The following is a 22,001-nucleotide window of genomic DNA, read 5'->3' as shown; positions in this document are numbered from 1 at the left end:
CATACTAGGCTATCTGCCCAAGGGCATTTATAAGCCTAGCCCATAGTTATGTGGCTTTCGTTTAGTTTGAATAAAAACTATGCCTATCATTTTTCTGTGCCTCTGTCAAGCAGTGACACTGAAGTAATCCCTGTGGTATATCTGCGATCTCCCATCCATTGGTCAAGATTCCTCTTGAACAAGGCCAGCGAGGTGCTCTGCCTCACATGTACCGGGATTTTGTTCCACAGCATAGGGAGTCTCTGGGTGATGAATCTGTCCCTCCAGCACGTTCTATTTATAACCGTCAAGGTTGAAGTCTCCCGCCCTTGTGGTTCTGAGGGATCTAGATTTTTTGAGGTGAAGCATATTCATCAAATCTGGGTTTGACATGGCGCAAGCGGTATGAGACTGAATAAAGCTGGAGTTCTTTAAGTCGGGCAGCATAAGACATATTTTTGAGACCCTTTATCCTTTTGGTGAGGAACTTTTGGGGCCTTTCAAGCTGCATCAGGTGTCTGGTCAGATACATTCCGAACGGGGCATTGTACTCAATCATAGGTCTAATGAGTGATGAGTACAGGGGGACGATGACCTCCCTTGATCTAGATGTGAATCCCTTCATGATCAGGTGGGTGATATAGAAGGTTTTCCTAACTACTTTAGCAACATGAGTGTCAAACGAAAGACTACTGTCAACTTGGGTCCCGAGATCCCTGATGACTTTTTCTGTGCTCAGTGGATTGTCACCTATATGGTAGCTAGTAACCTTGTTTTTCGAAAGGGTGGCATGACTATGCATTTTTGGTGTTTAACTTCAGGCCATGGCTCTGGCACCAGTTATCCGCTTTCTGTGAGGCCCTTCTGGAGGATATCTGTGTCAGATGAGTTTTCACTATGGCGCCCAGTTTGCAGTCATCTGCAAACTTTGTGAGCCATAACCCTCCTGTGTTTGCTTGTACTTCAGAAAAGTAGATGCTTAACAAGAGGGACCCAGGAGCCCTGTGGGACACCACTTGTGACAGGCTTTGAGTCTGACATGGCTCCAGCAACTCTGACCCTGTGGGTTCTGTCGCTTAGCCAGTTTGCAACCCATCTTGTGATGTATGGGTTTACATTCAAGCTGATGAGTTTTTCGATGATACCTGAGTGGGGTATTGTATCAAAGGCCTTTGCCAGGTCGAGGTAGGCTGTATGGACTGCCTTTCCCTCATCAATGGCCTTGGTGAATGTCTCGAAAAAGTCAACCAAGTTTAAGAGGCAGGATCTGCCTTTGACAAAGCCAAACTGGGTTGGATCCAAAGTCTGCAAGTTCCCTATGTCTTTATTTATGAGTTCCATTATGATCCTCTCCATGGCTTTACAGATAAGGCTTGTCAAGCTAATGGGGCGGTAATTTCCAGCGTCTGTGGGCACCGCAGGCACTTATGAAGTGGGACCACAGTCGCCATGCCCACCTGGCACGATCCTGAGGTGAGGCTAAGATTAAACAGCTGTCCTAACTGTGCGTTTAATTCCTCGCTGAGTTCATGAAGCACACAGCCAGGGACACCATCCCGTCCCATGGATGCTGTGTTTTGCCTTAGTGAGGGCAGTTCTCACCTGGGCGTTGGAGATGTTTGGGGGCTACAATCCTCTGGAATAGATATCTCTCCTTTTGGGGGGGGGAGAAGTTTGCACTGGACCTGTCAGCCAGTATGTTAGCAATGTGTGTAGGTTCAGTAATTTTCACATCATTTTGAACTAATTCTGAGCATATGTTTCCTCCTAGGTTTCTAACATAGCTAAAGAAGGCCTTATGATTGTCTTTAGAGTCCTTGGCGATTTTTCTCTCAAAATTTGCCTTTGATGATTTTATGAGAGCTCTTAGTTTTTTACTTATAATGATCAAAGGTGTCTTACCTTTCAAGGATTTTGCTCTATCTTGTAGTAGCTTCCTCCTTTTGTTGTAGAGCTTGTTTATGGCTGGAGTCCACCAGACTGGACGCTTGCCTTTGGTACAGAGAGTCTTAGTTTTGTTTGGGATTGCCTGATCCATGCAGTCCTGTAGGTGCTGGTAGAAGGCATTTGTAAGTGATTCAGCGGTTTGAGTAATGTTTACCACTGGCTCAGGCCCCTTAAAGGAGACCACACTAGTTTTAGAAGTGAGAAATGCTTTTGAGAAGTTTTTCACTGTGGTCTTTTTGTTTCAGGTGGGGGCGGATGAGGACCTCCAGCCAGATTAGTTTATGATCTGATCTCACCAGTGAGGGTATACTTTCGTGTTGAACATTTTGATCCCATGTTCGTGATGATGAGATCAAGTATGTTTTCACCTCTTGTGGGATGGTGACTAGTTGTTCCATGGCATTTGAGTTTATGAACTCCAGGAATCTTTGTTAGAGTGTTCGAGTAGTGTTCCCAGTCTATATTAGGGTAGTTGAAGTCACCTAGTATGATGGTGTTTGGAGATACATTTATCCTCCAATGTTTTCAGGAAGGCCAGAGAGAGGGTGGCCTGTAACATGCTACAAATTGCAGAGCAGTCTTGCCTATGGTTAATTGCACCTGGATGGTCTCCGATGCATCAGGCTGCCACCAACCTTGAGGTGTGTCTTGGTGTTGTCGATTTATGATATGAGGTGAAACCTGTTAGTGCTGGGGTGCTCTCAGGAGCCTTGAACCAGGTTTCTGTCACAGCACAGACATCGATGTTCTCCATATTGAGAAGGGCCTCGTGCATGCATCTTGAGATTGAGACTTCTGGCATTGCAGCATTACCCATCCGGAAGCCCAGTGGTGACAGGTGCAAGCCGTCCCTTGTGAAGCAGCGTGGCTTGTCCAGCATGTCATCCCATGAGTAATCCCTAACCTTTGGTACAGTGTAATGGTGGCGTCCCTGGTCTGTAACGGTAGATGCCTGGTGGTGGCAGAAAGGAGCCAGTCATCCAGGTACGGAAACACTTGGAATCCCTGACATCTCAAGTGAGCCGTTACCACTGCCATAGATTTGGTGAACACCCTGGGGGCTGTGCTGAGACCAAAGGTCAGAGCGTAAAACTGAAAATGACTGGCTCCCAGCCAGAAGCATAGATGACTTCTTAATGCCCTGTCCATCTTGATATGGTAGTAAGCATCTTTGAGGTTGATGGAGCACATCCACACATCTTTCCCTAAAAGAGGGAGTATTGACTGTAAGGTGACCATGCGGAACTTGGACTTTTGTACATGAAGGTTCAATTGGCTGAGATCCAAGATGGGTCTCAGGTCCCCTGTTCTTTTCAGCACCAAAAAGAATCTGGAGTAAGTCCCTAATCCTACTTGGTCTGCGGGGACAGGCTGGATGGCTCCCTTTGAAAGCAACTTTTTTATTTCTAAAGTTGCGGAATCCCTGTGACTGGGTGGAACATCTGGGATTCTCTTGGTTGGTGGGGGAGGAGAAGAGAAGGGAATATGATAACCTCTGGAAATTATCTTTAATACCCACTCGTCTTGGGTGATGTCTTGCCAGGCTTCTGGGTATAAAGAAATGCGACACCCGACTGGCTCCAGAGTCGCACAGTCAGGCCTCCCTTCAGGAGCGCCGGTAGGGAGAACCATAAAAGGAATCACGGTCCCCCTGGTTACGCGGGCCTCCTCTGCCTCTAGGGCAGCGTCTACCTGAATTTCCACCCCCTCCCCTGCCTCTGGAGGGGGAATCACTTTGTGCACCCTGAAAAAACCTCTGCAACTTTCTGAACCACTTTTTCCCACCCTTCTGGCCCTTGAGGTAAGGTCTAGAAGGAATGGAAAAATGGACTCCCGCGGCAGACAGGGTTTTTCCTTCCTGTTTGCATCTGGTGAGTGTGTCCTTCACCTTGGCTCCGAACAACGATGAACCATTAAAGGGGGTGCTGGTGAAGCTAGACTTGAAGGCCTCCGTGAAAAGTACAGTTTTGTACCTACCATAAATGTAGATGTTCAAAGATCCACATTGCTGCAGTCCTTACACTTGGGTAGTCCGCCTCAATATCACCGTTAAGGCTAAGTATTTGACGATTCGGTCATATGCTTAAGACTGACATCAGGATGTCAGGGTACAAATGCATGACCGACGCAGTCTGAGTCTTTTCTTGCCCCAGATGTCAGAAGACCCTAAAAGAAAGGTCAAAACCAAAAGACAGCAAAAAACAACCAACCACCCTTGCACTAATCATATGTACAATATATACAATATCCACAATATTTACAACCCAAACCACACAATGGCCTCTAACTACAGAACTGCAGCAATGTGGATCTTCAACATCTACATTTATGGTAGGTACAAAACTGTACTATGTTCTTCATCTCACATTGCTGCAGTCCTTACACTTGGGTAGAATCCCAAAGCAGAGGTAAGGGAGGATGGCAAAACTATAAAGCAGTAGGAGCTGCCAAAATGCCCTGTAAAATTGCAGTGGCAAAACCAGCCCTAGATTTAGAGTAAAAGTGGAAGGTGGTAATGCTTAGAGAAAGTATGCACTGAACTCCAAGTAGCTGCCTCCAAAATATCTTTAGTTGCCACCCCTTAAAAGCTGTAGAAGTGGCAGTAGCCCTAGTGGAATGAGGCCTAATCCCAGCTGGAATCTCCTTACCATGATGGGAATAACAGAAAGCAATACAAAACCCAATCCCCACTTAGAAATAGTTTGTTTTGACACAGGCTTGCCCTGAGAACCCAAAGCAAATGAAACAAATAACTGCTGAGACTGCCTGAACCCTTTAGTTCTGCTCAAATAATATCGCAACTGCCTGTGTATATCCAAAGTGTGCAAATTTTTTCCCCTTTATTTTGGGGGTTTGCATAAAAGTAGGCAAATGAATAGGTTGGTTTGGTTTAAAGCCACACTAGAAACCACTTTAGGCATAAAGGAAGGATTAGTAAAGCACGCAAAGATACCCTATCCTTATGGAAAATTAAGAAAGGCTCAACCGCCATAAGGGCCTGTAATTCAGACACAACTTCAGAGGTAAATGGCAACAAAAAAGCAGTCTTCCATGATAAATATTTCAACTCGGCAGTAGCTGCAGGCTCAAAAGGTTGTACAGTGAGTTTCTCCACAACACAAAATTGATCCCAAGCAAGAGTAGGAGCTCTGGGGGGGTCTTATATTCTTTGCCCCTAAGGAATTGCTTAAACAAAGGATGAGAAAACAATGGTGGGTCACAGTCATAGTGAGCAGAAATTGCTGCAGCATGAACCTTAATAGAAGAGAAGGACAAACCTTTGTCCAGTAACTCAGTAAGATATTGAAGAGCCACACTTAAATTAGGCTTAGAAACATCAAATTCCTTTGCTGTACTCAAAAATAAAAATCTCTTCCATTTATCTCGTACACTTTCCTTGTACTAGGCCTTCTGGCCTCCAAAATAACATTCAAAACTTGCTGTGAAGCTGAGACCTCCAGGGTTTAAAACAGAATATGCCAGGCTGTTAGGTGAAGAGAGTGAAGTTTGACATTGAGTAAATGACTGTTCTCCTGAGACAGCAGGTGTGGAATCGAAGGTAAAGGCATGGAGGTCCCTCCCCGCAGACTTCTCAGTAATGGGTACCAGTGCTGTCGAGGCCAACCGAGCTATTAAAATCATCTTTGGCTTGTCCTGTCTGACCTTCAGGAGTACCTTTGGGAGGAGAGGCAGAGGTGGAAAGGCATACACATGAAGATTGCTCCAATTGAATGAAAGAGCATCCACTTTCCAAGCTGTGGGATGAAACCTTTTGTGCAAAACTTTGGCAGCTGGTAGTTTAGTGGAGAAGCGAATAACAGATCTATGTCTGGAGTTCCCATAACACTGTCAATTTCTGAAATACATGAGGATCCAATTTCCACTCTGGGGATCCATAATTTGTCTGCTCAACACATCTGCTAAGGAGTTCTGTGCCCGGCAGAAACCTTGCCTGAAGATTTAGCTGTAAACTGAGAGCAGTCTCCCACAAAATCATTGCTTGTCTGCATAGAGGATAAGAATGTGTTCCCCTTGCTTATTGATGTACCACATGACAGTTGTGTTGTCTGTTAGAACCAACACCTGCCCTGGAAGAAGTAAATCCTTGAAAGCTATTAATGCAATTGGACTGCTAACATCTCCTTCAAGTTGATATGTAGATGTTGAAGTCTGGCAGGCCACGTGTCTTGTACCCACTTTCCATTTAGATGAGCTCCCCAAGCTCGCCTGAGGCATCTGTCGTTAGAATCTGACTCGCTTCTGGCCCGGGTCACAGAGAGTCCCTTGTTTAGGTGACATTCCTGAGCCCACCACAAAAATTCCTTTTGAATGCAAGGTATTATCTGAATGACAGTGTCCATATCTTGGCAGTGCTGTGTCCATACATTTTGAGATACCATTGTAGCTTCCTCATATGCAGTTTGGCATTGGGAAGCACCAGAATACAAGATGCCATGAACCCCAAGGCTTGAAGGACTGTCCTTGCAGTCAGCCTGGACTGATGAGACAATTGATGGAAGTAAAGAGAAAGATTCTTTTGTTTGTCCTGGGGTCAAAAGGCCATCTGGGATGCTGTATTCAGTCTCACACCCAGAAAGCACATGTCCTGAGAGGGTACTAGACTGGACTTTATTTCGTCACAGGATACCCCAGGCATCTTAGCACTGCTATCACATATTGTAAATGATGAAGAAGTTCGTCCTTTCCTTGGGCCAGAATCAGGCAATCGTCCAAATAAGGATAGATCTGTATTCCTCTTAGCCTGAAGAAAGCTATCACTGGAGCCAGAACCTTCGGAACACTCTGGGCGCAGTAGATAAGCCAAAGGGCAATGCAGAGAACTGATAATGAGAAGTCCCAGCCCGAAACGCAGATACTTCCTGCAACTTAGCCTGATAGGAACATGAAGGTAAGCCTCCTTGAGATCCAGAGTCACCATCCAGTGATCTTTGCCCAGCAGAGGTAAAAGCTGTTGTAACGCCAACATTTTGAACTTGGGAATGTCCAGATAAGTGTTGAGGATAGATAAATCCAAAATTGGTCTCCATGTTCCCCTTCTTTGGTACTAGGAACAGGTGAGAATAAAATCCTAGGCCCACTTCTGGCAGAGGGACCGGTTGTATGGCCCCTATTTGAAGCAACAGAGAAATTTGTTTGTGAGCCTCTAGTCTTTGCTGAGGAGGAACGTGGCATGCCTTTGAAAGGAGGCAAGGTATGGAAATAAAACTTGTAACCTTGGTGTATGATATCCAATACCCATCTGTCTTGGGTAATCAAACTCCAATTTTCCTTGAAGAGTGCCAACCTTCCTCCCAAAGGTGCTGCCAGGCAAGAAGGATCTGGCAGCTGAAAAGGTAGGTCATTGGGCCTGTTTACTTAAAGGACTGGCCCCTGCCCTCACCAAGATTGTGCAGGTGAACTCCCTGTTCTAGGTCTGAAGGAGCTCTGAGCTCTGCCCCTACCACGCCTAGATCTACCCCTAGACTGTGAATCATAAGAAGGGTACGCCCACCCCTTAGCAGGCCAGTTCCTACTAAACTGGAGGCTGAACTTGCAAAAATCTTTAACAGCCTGCATAGACTTAGCCTTGTCTTCCATTTTCTTCAAGACTGACTCCACAGGTGAACCAAACAACACATCAGACTGTAAAGGAGCATCCAAAATCCTTGACTTAACATGGTCAGATAAATTCTGATCCCTCAGCCAGGCGTGCTCATGGAAGAACTGACCCAGTGGCAGCCACCCTAGACGAGGCCTGTACAGCATCAAAACCACATTGTAAAGAATGCTTACCCACCTGTTCAGAGACATGTACCAAATCTTGTAATTCTTACACTCAATGCCTTCCGCCAGAGCATCTACCTTAGACTTCAATTGAGAAAGAAGATAGTTTTGATATTTCAACATGTGAAACTGGCAATTCAAAGCCCTCATAGCTAAGGTGGAAGAAGTATAGACTTTCTTTCCCCATCTATCCAAAGCTCTGGCCTCTTTATCTGGAGGAACCGGATTTTTTACAACAGAGGCCTTGACACCCTTAGGTCCCTGACTAACAGTTTCTGGGTCCGCCCTAGGACTCTTATAAAGATATTTATGAGCCTCAGGCACCCTGTAATACCTATCCGGTTTAACAGGAGCAGGAGGCAAAGAATCAGGATTAAGTGAAGCCTCTGCAAACACATCTTCCACAACATCCAGAACAGGTGGTATAGCCAAAGGCCTATGCTGGGGTAAAGGCAAAAATTGCCTAAGCCTTTTCCTGGAATCAGAGAAGTCCTGACCTTCCCACTTAAAATGTTCCCTCATGGAATGAAGAGTCTCTGAAAGAGAAAAAGGAGAAGCAGAAGGAGTCGAATCATCTGCATCAGAATCAGAATAAGGAGAGTACTCCTGCAAGTCTTCAGCCAAGACTCTGAAACATCTGAAGCCTGCTCAAACTCCCCAACTCTGGTTCCACCCTAGGCCTCTTATCAGGAGGGGCAAAGAACCTCTAATCAAAGTAATTAAATCTTCTGCCATTTTAAGCATGTGCTTCTTGGGCACAGATCCTGATGAACTAAGAGTGACACCAACAGAAGCTAAACCTGGCCTGCCTCTGGGAGAAGCCTTGGAAACAGAAGGAGAGGGCCTAACCACCCTAGGAAGGGAGGGGAGTACAGTAACCTGAGAAGCCCCTTCAGCCTGACCTGCCTCCTGAGAGGCCACATCCTGCAAAATCAAAGTCTCCCCTGGGACTCCAGAAGCCTCCGCGGAACCACCGGTTCCACTGACGCTTTAAAGAACCGGCGTCCGCACGGACGACTCTTCTTGCCTGGGTTTAGCTGCTTTGTCTTGCGCTTCTTCGAAGAAGGGCGCCGAGCATCCGGCGGCATATTATAATTGCACCGCCTCAAGACCAACCTGGCACAATCTAACTCGGCAATAGTGCGCTTTATTGAACCTAGCAAAGCGACACCCAACAACATCGTGCTCAGGCCCCAAACAAGGAATACACAAAGTATGATAATCCCTATGCGGTATCTGCTTCCCACAAGAAATACAGTTATTCACTTTTTCTGACATCCGTAAACCACTGAGGCAAGAAAAACTAAAATATTCCCCAACGGGGTACTTAGCCAACTTTGACTCGGTCTGAAACTCCGAATTCGAAAAATTTCAGAACGCCGAACGGCACTTGCAACACTACTTCTGCATCGGACCATGCGGCAAAAAAGACTGAGGATATGACGTCGGTCATGCGCATTTGTACCCTGACGTCCTGATGTCAGTCTTAAGCGCCTTGACCGACGTCAGCCTAATACTTTGATATTCGGGCCGACCGAGGACAGCGGACTACCCAAGTGTAAGGACTGCAGCAATGTGAGATGAAGAACATCTGCACAGCGCATCCAGGAGTGTCTCCTAAGAGAGACTCTGGAACCCACTGCCCTACTCACTACGTCGGCTGCATATCAGATCAGCCGCATGGAGGAGTTGGTAAGAGAATTTAGGGTAGACATCTGTGCACTGACCTTCTGTGCCACAGCATCAGAAATGTTACCCTGTAGAGAATCTCCTAGCTCTTTTAGGAGATCTCTCTGGAGCCTTGTAAAATGCATCAAGTAGTTCAGCGACCGCAGTGTAAAGGCCGCTGAGGTAAACACATGCTTCCTATACCTGTCCATAGCCTGGGACTCCTTGTTAGGTGGACGGATAGACCAAGTTTCAGCAAGTTCTTTCTTGGTGGCCGCTGCCACCACCATGGCATCTACTGGGATGCCTTTAGTTAGATATTACTTGTCAGAGGGGGCAGACAAAAACTTATGGGTCTCCCAAGGACCGGTTCCACAGTGTCAGGAGATTCCCACACCTTTCGACAGACAAGATCTAGTAGCTCATCAAAAGGGGGAGAAACCCAAGAGGTGGAGGGTTGAGATCTGAAAGCCTTCAGGAACATAGACTCCTCATCAGAAGGGGATTTGGAGGGCCAGCTGCCTCTCTGCTTCAAGATCTCCAGGATATCTGAAAAAGAAATATCTTCAGACGACGACTTGGGGGACCCCTCTGACTCCTTGAGGTCTGTGTCTGATGTGAGAGACTCATCCGGGGAGTCAAGGTGTTTCCTCTTACACAATCTCTTTCTGGCGGGATTCGCAGGCAAAAACTCTGGGGAGATGTCAGAAAGTTGGGGACCACTCAATGAGGTATCCTGGGGCTTAGGGTCTCCGCTGCCCATGGATAGAGCATATTCCAATAACTGACACCGGTGCTGGAGGGGGCAGAGTATCAGTGCCATAGGATGCAGCTGACTACGTGGCCAGCACACTCCTCATAACCTTGAAGGCTGATCCCCCTGGCTCCGAAGGCTGACTAACTGTAGAGGAAACAGTAGTAGCCCTCGGCACAGAGGAGATGAGGTCCGAAGCAGATGTCTGGTCCAAGCTTACTCGAGTCGAAGCACCGAAAGGAAGACTCAGAACACGATGAAGATCGATCAGATTCCTCCCCCTCGGGTCCGACCAGAGAACAGTGGACCCTCGACCCTGTGGACAGAGCCGACGGGGTTGGAGCCGAAATTGGAACTGAGAGGCCAGGCGAGGCTACTGGAACCGACCTAATGACACCCGGCAGAACTGACAACTCTGGCTCCGAAGGCCAAGAAAGGCTCCGAGGAGGAACAACAAAAGATGAAGAGGCCATAGGCTCTGGAGCTGACTGGGTCAGAGCCAAAATCAATTTGGCCAACACCGATGATTGAAGCAGTTTCTTCACCACCCTATCAACGTCATCGGAAAGGGTCCTGGAAGACCTGGAGGATAATGTTGGAGATCTGGATCTCCCTACAGACTTGCGTGAAGGAGAAACCAGTCGAATAACTGGAGACTGGCTCCGAACCAAAAAATCCGCAACCGGCTCCGAAAGGCTGGGAGCAGATAAGGACTTGGTCAAGACACTACCTTCTGTTGGCACCAAGGGCAATGGAACCGAAGAAGGAGAAGCTGTTCTAGCAACTTTCTTCGGCGACTGCGAAGAAACAGATGGAGCTGGAGAGTGCTTCTTAGAAGTCCTTTTGTCCTTTTTAGCTGGAGAGGATAATGCACTGGAAGACTTAGCGACTTAGCCAAGTCTTCCTCGAAGGAGTGTTTAAGCAGTCCTTTCAAAATGAGCTTGTTCTTCCTCTCCTGTAACACATGGGGACTGAAGGAATGACAAAACAAGCAGGACTCTTGGAGGTGAAAAGCCCCCAAGCAGTACACGCACACAGAGTGCCCATCAGTCAAAGACATTTTATTGTTGCATTCAACACACATTTTAAAGCCTGAAGGCCTGTGCTCCTTAGAATCCTTGGACATGCTGAAAGGAACAAAGTAATACGTACACACATTAGACCCAACTAACCCCGCACGAGAAACAGAGCCTCTAACTAAAACGGCCTAGAAACTGGCTGGAAAAACAACAGGGAGGACTAGGTCCTCTAACTTAAACGGGCCTAGCCCGGGGAAAAAAAAAAGGCAGGATAGCACCACTAGCCAGACACAACACTAAACGCTAACAGAATGGAGCACCAAACCAAAGACCACACAGAAACAATGGGGAGGACTAGGTCCTCTAACTTAAACAGGCCTAGCCCGTGTGGAAAGGAAACGAACGGGATACCAAAACGGCCAACGACAAGGCCACAAAAACAGCAAGAGAAACAAAAAGGCAGTAAACACCACTACCACAAACACACAGAGCTATGAAAATTGCTTTTTTTGAGCAACAACAACTCCACAGTTTATAAAAGTTTATAAACAGTACACTTAGCCACAGCTAAAAGCGAGACCATGTTGGAGCGTAACAAGTGGCAAACGAGATCTGGGGAATAGACTTGTTGCATGATGGGATACCTCTTAGCCACGAGCCAATTAAAGACTTTGAGCTAGAGTATGGCAGAGTCACAGCCGAACCCACGAGTAAGAATGAATGTGAGACTGGACTACATAACATCTGCTGTTTCTAAAATTATCTGATATTGATTGTTTAAACTATAACAAAACCAAGAGATATTTACTTGAATACTTTAACAACTGAAGCTTACAGAAAAAAGTTTTGTGAGCATAAATGCAAGGCAGATGAGTGTGTGTGTGATTATATTGCCGAGTTAAGCACTTATTTTAATAGGTGGGTGACTGGGTGTCAGGTCACCACTTTTGAAGGGCTGATGGACCTTTTGGTGATGGGAACAAGCCCTTAGCACTTGCTTGAGAACATGAGAATCTGTCTGGCAGACCAAAAGTGCAACACTGCAGATGAGCTGGGGAAAACAGGGGATCTCTACTTAGCGAGCAGGGCATCACTGCACAGGAAGGGGATACCCAGTGCTGCACATGGATACAAGGGAACCCATGGTGGGTGGCCTAAACCGCCCCAACAGAGTCTGCCAGTAACAGGGGAAGCCACTAGTTCAGGTACAAGGCCAGGATCAAGGGTTAAGGGTTAAATGTTTTAAATGTAACTAGTGGAGCCATGTAACATATAGATGTCCACAGATGCATGGGAACAAAAGGTGAGGGAGCCAGCAAGTGGGAATAACAGCATCCCAGTGGTAAGTTGGCTAGAGACAACAGGGGTACCAAACTATCACAGGAGGTTATATCTTTAGTGGATGGAAAACAGGCCACTGATATGAGAGAAACAGCCCCTGATATAACCATTGTGAAGTCTACAGTGGTTAAAGAGGAACAGTACTTGCTTGGGCAGTCCACTCCACTCAGAGCCTTAGGAGGGTCCCCATTCCAAATGCCTTTGGCCAGGGTTCACCTTGACTGGGAGGGTGGAAAAGCAAGCAAACAAGTATGTGCTTTTGAGGATATCCCTGCAGGTTTCTTGATTGGGAATGATTTTGATAATGCAGCATCTGTAAATACAATTATATGCAGTTAAGCATGTGTCTGGTATCCTAGGGGAGACCCAGACAGACACCACACCTGAAGCCACGGCTGGTATGGTATGGCTATTTCGGGGGGAGCTACCCAGCAGCAGTGAGCCTGAAGGTGAGCCACAGCTACTGGTAGGTACTGATGTTCCCTTGCACCACGTGACTGCAAGGGCAGAGATGAGTGGTAGTACCAAGGCTACCAATGAGGCACTGCTGTCAGAGGATACCAGACTTCCTGTAAAAGGGGAGCAGGGAAGAGTCACACAAGTAGAGCTGAGACAGGTTCATCTCTCAGACACCACACGAAGAGGCTTGAGGGAGGTAGCGAGAGATGCACCTGATTCTTAAGGAAAAGGGGAGTCTGTATACTGGAACAAAGGGTTACTGCACAGAGAGTGGACGTCTGAGGAAGGGCTAGAGGGCAAAGTAATACAGTAGATGGCAGTGCTTAGGAGACTACCACCTGTCACATCCATAGCCAATGACATTCCTTTTGCAGGTCATATTGGCATAAAGTGCACCAAGAAATGTATTATGCGGAAATTTTATTGGCCTAGGATTGGTAGGGGTGTAACAGGGTACTGCAGGACCCAAGAGCACTGCCAAAAAATAGGCAAGGCAAGAGACAAGGTCAAATCTCCTTTGATGCCTCTGCCAGTGTTTGAGGAGCTGTTTCAAAGTGTAGCTATGGATACTGTGGGGGCCCTGAGTACTCCAAGTTTCACAGGAAAAAATGTATCTTGGTGGTAGTAGATTATGCTACTAGATACCCTGAGGCAGTGGATCTGTCCTCCATTGAGACACAAATGGTGGCAAATGCTTTCTTAGAGATTTTTAGAAGGGTAGGTTTCCCCAAGAGAAATACTGACTGACAGATGTGCCACCTTCAAGTCAGACCTGCTAGCTTGTCTGTGGAAGCACTTTGGGATGAAACACCTAAAGACCACCCCATACCATCCCCAGACTAACAGTCTTGGGGAGAGGTTAAACTCTACACTAAAGACCATAAAACAGGTATCTGCAGACCAGTTTGAGACAGGGTGGGAGAGATATTTGCCCCATCTGCAGTTTGCTTACAAAGAGGCACCCTAGGAATCCACAGTTTTTTCACCCTTCAAGTTACTGCATGGGCATAGGGTGTAGGGACCTTTAGATTTGATTTGTGATAAGTAGGAGGGTGAGTGTGAATTCCACAAGGAGTCTGTTGTGGCATATGTCCTAAACCTCAGGACAAGGCTCAGTGAGCTCATGGGCTTGGCCCAAGAGAACTTAGCAGGAGCCCAACTGCAGAAAAAGGTCTGATATGACAGGAATGCTCGAGTCAGAGGGCAGCAGGTGATGGTTCTCATTCCTGTCAAGACACAATAAGCTGCAGGCAGCTTGGGAGGAACCCTTCAAAGTAGCAAAGAAGGTCAGTGATGTTAACTACATGGTAGAACTGCTAGGCAGAAGGCAGGGGCACAAACTATACCATGTTAACATGATGAAACCTTACCATGACAGGGAGGTCCTAGTACTAAGTATTTGAAGTAGGAGGCAGGAGGAGTCTAAGGGGGATCTATGGCTACAGCGAGCCAGCCAACAAAATGCCAAGTTACTGTGGTGGAGCCTAGGGTTGCAGGCATAGGATATGACAGTGCAGCACTATAGTGGGGTTAGCAATGCCAAAGCATTGGAATCTGAAGACAGGGTATGGGGTAATGTATTCCCAGACAGGCTCATACCAGTCAAGCAACATTTCTCAAGGGCACTTGAAAAACTAGCTTGAGTCTTCAAAGGGGGGAGGTGTGATGATAGGAGGTACTACCAGACATGCCAGCAGAAATAGGGCAGTGGATTTGTAACATATGCCAGCACAGCTAGCTGGAATTTTGTAAAAAGGAGCCCGTTTTCTCTGCTGAAAATGGGCTCCTGGCCCAGTCAGACATTACCTGGTAATCAAATGCAAATAAATAAATAAATATAAATAAAGAAAGAAAGTCATTTGTATATCACACTGATTTGTACAGATGCTTGTGCTGAAAATGTATTTGTGAGGTTTGCTTGTGTTAAAATGTATCAACAATGCACCCTGCTGGAAGGAAAATAAATGTACATGTATTATTGTAACTGAATTAAATGTATACATTGTAACAGCATATACTGGAAATGAAGAAGTTAATCTTAATCCACCTGACTTTGCAAAACATTCTTGAAATTAAATTACTTTATGGGTTAAGCCATAAAGATGTTATCCCACAGTTTTGAATGGAGCCAGAGATGCAATGTCTGTGTTACAGAATAGTTGGTAGCTCCTGTAGGAAGAATGAAATGGTTTTATGATTTCCAGGAGATCTGACAAAGCTTTGTGTGTATAGTAACACATAGGTGCTAAAATCCGGTCAGCTTTTTGCGTTTGTGATAGCATGGAAAACAGAGTCGCATGACCAGATGTGTGTGATGTCATTCTCTCAGCCAGAAATAATATTTAGATATTATTAGGACTTTGCTCTCAGCATTTTGCCTTGGATCTGACAAGGACCACTCACCTGCATTACCTTGCCTTGCTGTAGTAAGTAACTTAACTAGGAAACAGTAATTCTTTTATTTTAGTCAGGAAAATATACTGAGATCAGAAGTACTGTTTTTCTACAACAGTGTGAAACTTTTCATCAGTGTTATTTTTAATATTTCCTGTGATTGAAATTCTGGTTTACTGTAAATACATATTTAGTATTTTCATTTTGTTGTATTGTGGCAGCTACGGTGGTGCAGCAGTTAGCGTTGCCGCATCACAGCAAGAGGTTCTCCGGTTTGATCCTCGGCTGGGGTGCCTCCTGTGCAGAGTCTGCAGGTCCTCCCTGTGGTCGCGTGGGTTTCTTCCTGGTGCTCTGTTTTCCTCCCACATCCCAAAGACATACTGTAGGTGGACTAGACACTCTAAATTGGCCCTAGGCGCGAGTGCGTGCATGTGTGTGCCTTCTGTGGAAGGTTGGGTGCTGCTTGGCAACTCAACACCATAAAACTCCACTGCCAATCATGAGCGGACAGGTGATCCGCTGTGGTGACCACTAACTGGGAAAAGCCGAAAGAAGAAGAAGAAGATTTTCATGTTGTTGTATTATTATTCATTAAATATTGTTAAACTTTTCATTGTGGCTGGTCCTTTTTAGAAAATATTTAAGCTTTGAGAGTACTTGCACATATTTATTTGGTGATAACTCTGGCCACTCAGGAAAGCCTTGCTGTTTGGTCAACATTACCATTTGCATTGATACTAACTTCACTCAGCAAAACTGGATACCCTTTTAAGAACCTTATAGTAACTGACTGGTGGCAGTGAATCTACCTTAGTCTGGGCAAAGCTGGTAGAGTGGGTAATCTGTGCCAGCGTTTCCCAGGTGTGTGTGTTTGTGTGTGTGTGTGTGTGTGTGTGTGTGTGTGTGTGTGTGAAAATGAAATCTCAAAGTGTGTGTTTGTGTCAGCTACTTGAGGCAGGGACACAAAGCACTGGTTTTCACTGTGCCAGTGGAGAACCTTAGTGGGGACCTGGGGAGAGACAGATAGTGACATCCAAACCCTGGGCTAAGTGTGTGCCCTGTGTGCTCTTAATGCAAGCTGTACTTGATGCATAGAGGCTTGCATCTGGAAATAATGAGTGTAGCTATTTGTATTCCAAGTGAACGTCCCTCTCTAGTTTAAGTGGTGGGGATTCAGGCTCCTTGATTACTGGCCCAGACTGGGGATGTTATAGCCATAGCAAGCTATCATGAGCAGACATGCTAACACTATGGCCTTAGACAAGTGACAGAACAGGTGAAGCTGTAGTAAGCGACCACTGTTCCAGTGACAGATGGATTAATCCCTGACCTCAAACCTAGAGGCAAGAGAAGGAGTCAATGGCAGACCAGCAGAAATAGCCGAAAGGTGAGCTTTAGCAGAAGAATGCGCTAACCCAGAAAGGAGTAATTCACACAAACAAGATAGAACCAGATTGATCCTTGTTACAAGAAAGGTGCCAGACAGAATCTCTTCCATTTGGACAAGTATGATTTCCTGGTAGTGGGTTTCCTAGCCTTCTGCAGGACCCTAAGCATGTCCTCAGGAAAAGTTGCCTATCACTCACAGTGTCAGATGAAGAGTGACAAGTGGGGATAGATCAGGGACCCATTTTCTTGTGTGAGAAGATCCACCCTGTGAGGAAACTTGTGGTGATTGCCCTTGGGTAAATTAAGACTGAGCAGCAGAAGGGCATTTGTACAAGAACTTACAATCATCAGGCACCTTGTAAAATCTATCAGGTTTCTTAGTGGCTGGAGGTTGACAGTCAGGGGCCACAGCGGCTGCTGAAAAATATATCCAGAAGACAGGAGGTACAGCAGAGGGCTCAGGAGACTCCACTTGGAGGAGTTCATACTACCTCTTAAATATCAGAAACCTACGAACAGTCCCATTTGAAATATTCCATCATAGAAGAAAGCACCCTCAAAGGACAGTTCCTCCAAGGGTACGTCTGGACTAATAGAATCCTCCTCAGACATAAAATACAAAGGAGAAGGGATCTGAAAAGAGTATGTCAAAGACTCTTCCCCAGAAACCAAACAGTCTTCAGATGATTCCTGCTCTCTGGGCCTCTTAAAGGGGAGTGGAAGACCAAGGAGGAGCAGGCACAGAAACAACTTGACAAGGTTTTAAGACCATTAAGGCATTAAACAACAACCTGGATAAAATCCAGCCATTCACATTGGGGACCTTTAGCAGCAAAGGAAATATGTTTAGTTTTCTGTTTTTTCTTCTGGGGAACATCCGTCCTAAAAACCCTAGGTGGTTCAGAAGACCCTTGCCTACATTGAACTAACATAGTGGGAATCTCTTCCTGAACAAGGATTTGAAGTACCCCCCTCGGTTCCCCAGAAGTACTCAGTTCAGGTTCCCCCTCAACATCCGGAGTGAACATTAGCAGAGCCTCTGTGGATATGCAAGAAGGGTCCATGCTGGCATCTAACAAGGTTGCGGCACATGAATCCAATGCAACAACCAGGACATCCTCTTGGCTTTCACCAGCCTAAAGAGAGATGTGTGGGGGAGTCAAGACAGCAGCTAAATCAGACCAGAGTTTCTTTGGCCGCCTTCTTGGCAGGCACCTGATCTTTGGGACAGGAGGATTCTGCCATAGCACCTTGCACCAAGAATTTAAGACAACGATTCTTCAGGTAAATTGATAAGGAGAAGAGATGACTGAGTATGGTCTTGGGGACAAACGCCTGGCAGGTTGAACACTGCATATGGGCATAAGCACCCAAACAGAAAAGACACTGCTCCTGACTATCTTTATGGGGAATCTGCCTCCCACACTGACATTTTCAACTTTTTGGATGACTTGTAATTGCTCACAAAAATAAATGTAAAAATAGATAAGTGCCCACTTGGGGGGTTTCTTATCTGAAACAAGGCTCAGTAATCAGCACAGAAGGAGTGTTCAGACTGACAATAAGTGATGGCATTCAGATGTTCTGAGGTATGTACGGCCATACATCACCTTTATGTTCTATACCTTGAGTGGGGAGCACACATATGACGTACATCTATAAAATCTAAGGCTTTGGTATATTGGCCGGATGTTGGGAGTTACCCTTGGCAGGGGATCCCTTTTGTAAAGAATTGTGCATGGAAGGGCATCATTTGGATTTCCCAGGCCTTAACTACCACTCTGATGAACATTCTAGATGCAGAAGACCAATGAGCAGCATTACATATGGAAAGTGATGCTCCATCAGATTGAATCAAAGGAACTTCTTGTACAGACCACAAAGATGTGCCATGTGGGACTCGTGCACAGGCACCTCCCAGCACAAAGACTAGTCAGGAAGAGACGAGTCTTGTATCTTCTTTGGAGCTATAAAGAAGGAATACGACCAATGGCTTTGTTCCAAAGGAGACAGAGAGAGACTTTATAAGATCATTCCAGCAACACAGTCTGGACTTCTGAATGATATAAATCAGTATCTGAAGCAGGCTATCAGGCTAATGCTAGCATATCTACAACATGTGGTGCCCAGAATACTAAAGTTTTAGGTGCCATTCAACTTGCTGTCCTTACTGGTTCTGTTAACAGATGCACCACTTTCACTGCCTTATTCTACTACCTAAAATTAACACACAGAACAGTGTGCATTTTATTGCAACTACTAAGCTATCTTGAAAGATCCATGGTGATAATTTTCTTTTCAAGACTTTGATGTGGGTGTATGCTGTCTGACTGATGAATAACTGCATAAACCACAATTATCTGAACTCACCCACTATAGGAATGGGAGCTGCTCACAACCATCAGCTGACTAGAATACTTTTGCTACTTTGTGAATCACATGTAAGCAAGTGAAGCATGCGTGTGCTATACCACATGCCTGTGGATGCTGCAACACCCAAGAAAAATGGTGTGTGTTTGTGTGTGTGTGTGTGTGTGTGTGTGTGTGTGTTGGGGGGAGGTCTTTTGTTCCCAACTGGCATTAATACAGCTTGGAGTAGGAGGTCTCTGATAAAAATCGGATGTCGCAAGCTTGTGCAGAATGTATGCTTTACAGTGTGCATATAAGGTATATCTCGGGAGACGCACACTGTCACAAGACAGCTGCACATGGCTGAATGCAATGCTGGCAATCTGTTTAACCTCCAGCTATTACAAACAGTAAGCAGTGTACATTTTAGAACAGCTACATTAACTGCACATTTACTTTAAAAGTTTGCTCAAGCTCTAAAGATTAGGATACAAACAGTATTTTCAAATAAATATTCTTCAGTGCTGGCCCCAATAAAGGCTGTCCCTCCTGCTGTCATGCTTTATTGCAGGATCTAAAGATATGAGTATGGCCAACACTTCTTATAAGCTTAAAAGCAGGACATATTCTAGCTGTTACACCACAGGGGTGGTGTACCTTGCTTATTGTACAGTGTGCTAGGCATACCATATAGGGAAAACTGAGCGTAGCTTAAGACAACGCATTTATGAACATGTGTATGATATAAACAGAAAAAATGAAAACAAGGCTCTATATAGACATCTTTTAACATGTGCAAAAGCTGATTTTAAATGCTGAGTGGTGGAAGAGGTGAAAAAGTGAGAGGGGGGGAGGTTGGGAAACCCAATTAGAGTATCGAGAAATGGTATGGCAGTTGAGGCTGGATGCATGTAATAATCAAGGGCTAAATGACCACATCTCTATTAACCCAGCCCTCAAACTGTTAGCCTCCAACCCAAAAAGATTGGACATATGAATTATTTTAGATTATATACACATATATTATATTATTTATATGTTTATATATACTACATATTTTTATAATTTTACACTAGAGAAAGTTCAGTCTATACTAAATAGAGTTTACACGTATACATGTCCAACTCAGATGTTATGCTACTATTGTTACATGGTGCTAGAGAAATATTTGTGTAATTTCATATTTAGCACACCCTTATATTTAGAGATTTTAACTAAACATGAAAGATTATGTATGTTTTTAAATAGGATGTTATATGACAATGATTTTTTATGCTTTTAAAATGTGTATATATATTGTGAAACTATTAGATAATTTATGTATTTAATTAGTTAATTATTTAATTGGATAACCAATGAGGGACTATTGATTACTATTTTTATGGGTAAAGCAAGCTGGAAGTTGATTCTGATGAAGTCTCCGGAGGGGAGATGAAAGCACTTAATCCAGGTTCTAACATATTACGTTTTTTTTATTTTGTGCTTCTGTGTTCAATAAACGTGGCCTTATATCCATAGAATTTTTATTTTTGGCCATTTAACCAGTGAAAGTTTGGATTTACAAGGTTCCTCTGAAAAGGGGAACAGCAGGAGGGACAGCCTTTATTGAGACCAGCACTGAAGAATATTTGTTTGTGGTAAAGTGTGTGTTATTTTCAAATAAAGACAGAAAGACTCCCTGCTGAAACTGTTTAAGCTATACAGGCCAAACTGGTACATGGCTCATAACCTTATGAGTGCAACAGTTCTATAGAACAGCACTTACTGCAGAGGACTGATATACAGTCCTCCACAGTCACAGGTTAAGAGTGACTCATAAAAATATTTAACTCATTGCTCTTGACAACATAGGAAAACTGACTAGCATATATGGCAATCAAGGGAATCCACTTAACTGACAATTCCCACTGGTAGGGAACTACATCTCATCACTGTGTGGTAAAGCAGGCCAGAGACTGCTGTGGCAGTCTGCACTGTACTACATACGGAGATGTGCTGGTGCATCCCTTCTTTATCTTATTAAACTGTCCAAGTAATGGGTATGGTGTTTCTCAGCATCATTATGCTGAACAGTGCATCACCATTTCTTGGACACTGGATGGTGAGTTATGGATGTCACAGTACTGCATCCATGGCTGTAGCCCTATAAATCCTTGTGACTTTTGACAGTGCAGTCTGTGATGCATAACACTTGTGAATAGCAAACTATCCTCTGGCTCTCCATTTGCAAACCAACTGCCTACCTGGAGGAGTTACAGAACACACGGAAGGCAATACTGTCACACCACTGTGCATGTTGTCCATTTATGACTTGCTCTGTGCACATTTGAACTGTTCAGTACCCAGTATGACTGTGGACCATACTTATGAACAGCAGCCAAAGAACATTCATTATTTCATGTAGTCTAGTAATCACTTTTTTTTCTTAGTAAAAGCATTTCAACAACTACCTATTGGCTAAAGAAGGCCTTCTTTTGAGAATGAATATAAAGAAGTACAAACGATGCACGTTCGAAAAAAAAATGCCAAAAGCAAGACAGGTACAGCTTACCTTAAAATTATTTGCTGACAAGCAAAATTCCACAATAAAATTCTAGATTATGGGTCTAGATTATGGGTCGACACTGACAGATGATGAACAATGAAAAAATATCAATCTCAGCCAAGTTTTAATATCAATATTTGAAGCACAGATGGAAATTAAACAATCAAGAAAGATCTCTAGACTGAAAACAGGTTTAATCACAGGCAGACTCCAAACAAAACATCAACGAATAAACATGGTTTTAAATGGATCTGGCAAACAGGAATTCTGAAACAGTTAACACTTCTCACAGTTTGATAATCTGTTAAAAGTTTAATGTACCATTCAGCTTAAAAATTCACATATTACACAAAAAGCAAAATGTGAAAAATAA

The 22,001-nt window shown here is 44.7% G+C and overlaps 1 protein-coding gene across 1 annotated transcript in view; it reads right to left on the bottom strand.

The window, feature by feature from the left end:
- The window catches only part of RRBP1 (ribosome binding protein 1), a gene marked incomplete in the record, with an annotated part of 1,023,325 nt that overhangs the window by 204,026 nt on the left and 797,298 nt on the right, over positions 1 to 22,001 (bottom strand).

The sequence above is a fragment of the Protopterus annectens genome, chromosome 1.part2 (assembly GCF_019279795.1).
Source record: "Protopterus annectens isolate FY-2018-M chromosome 1.part2, PAN1.0, whole genome shotgun sequence".
Taxonomy (NCBI): domain Eukaryota; kingdom Metazoa; phylum Chordata; order Ceratodontiformes; family Protopteridae; genus Protopterus; species Protopterus annectens.
This window is presented reverse-complemented; position numbering and strand designations above follow the sequence as displayed.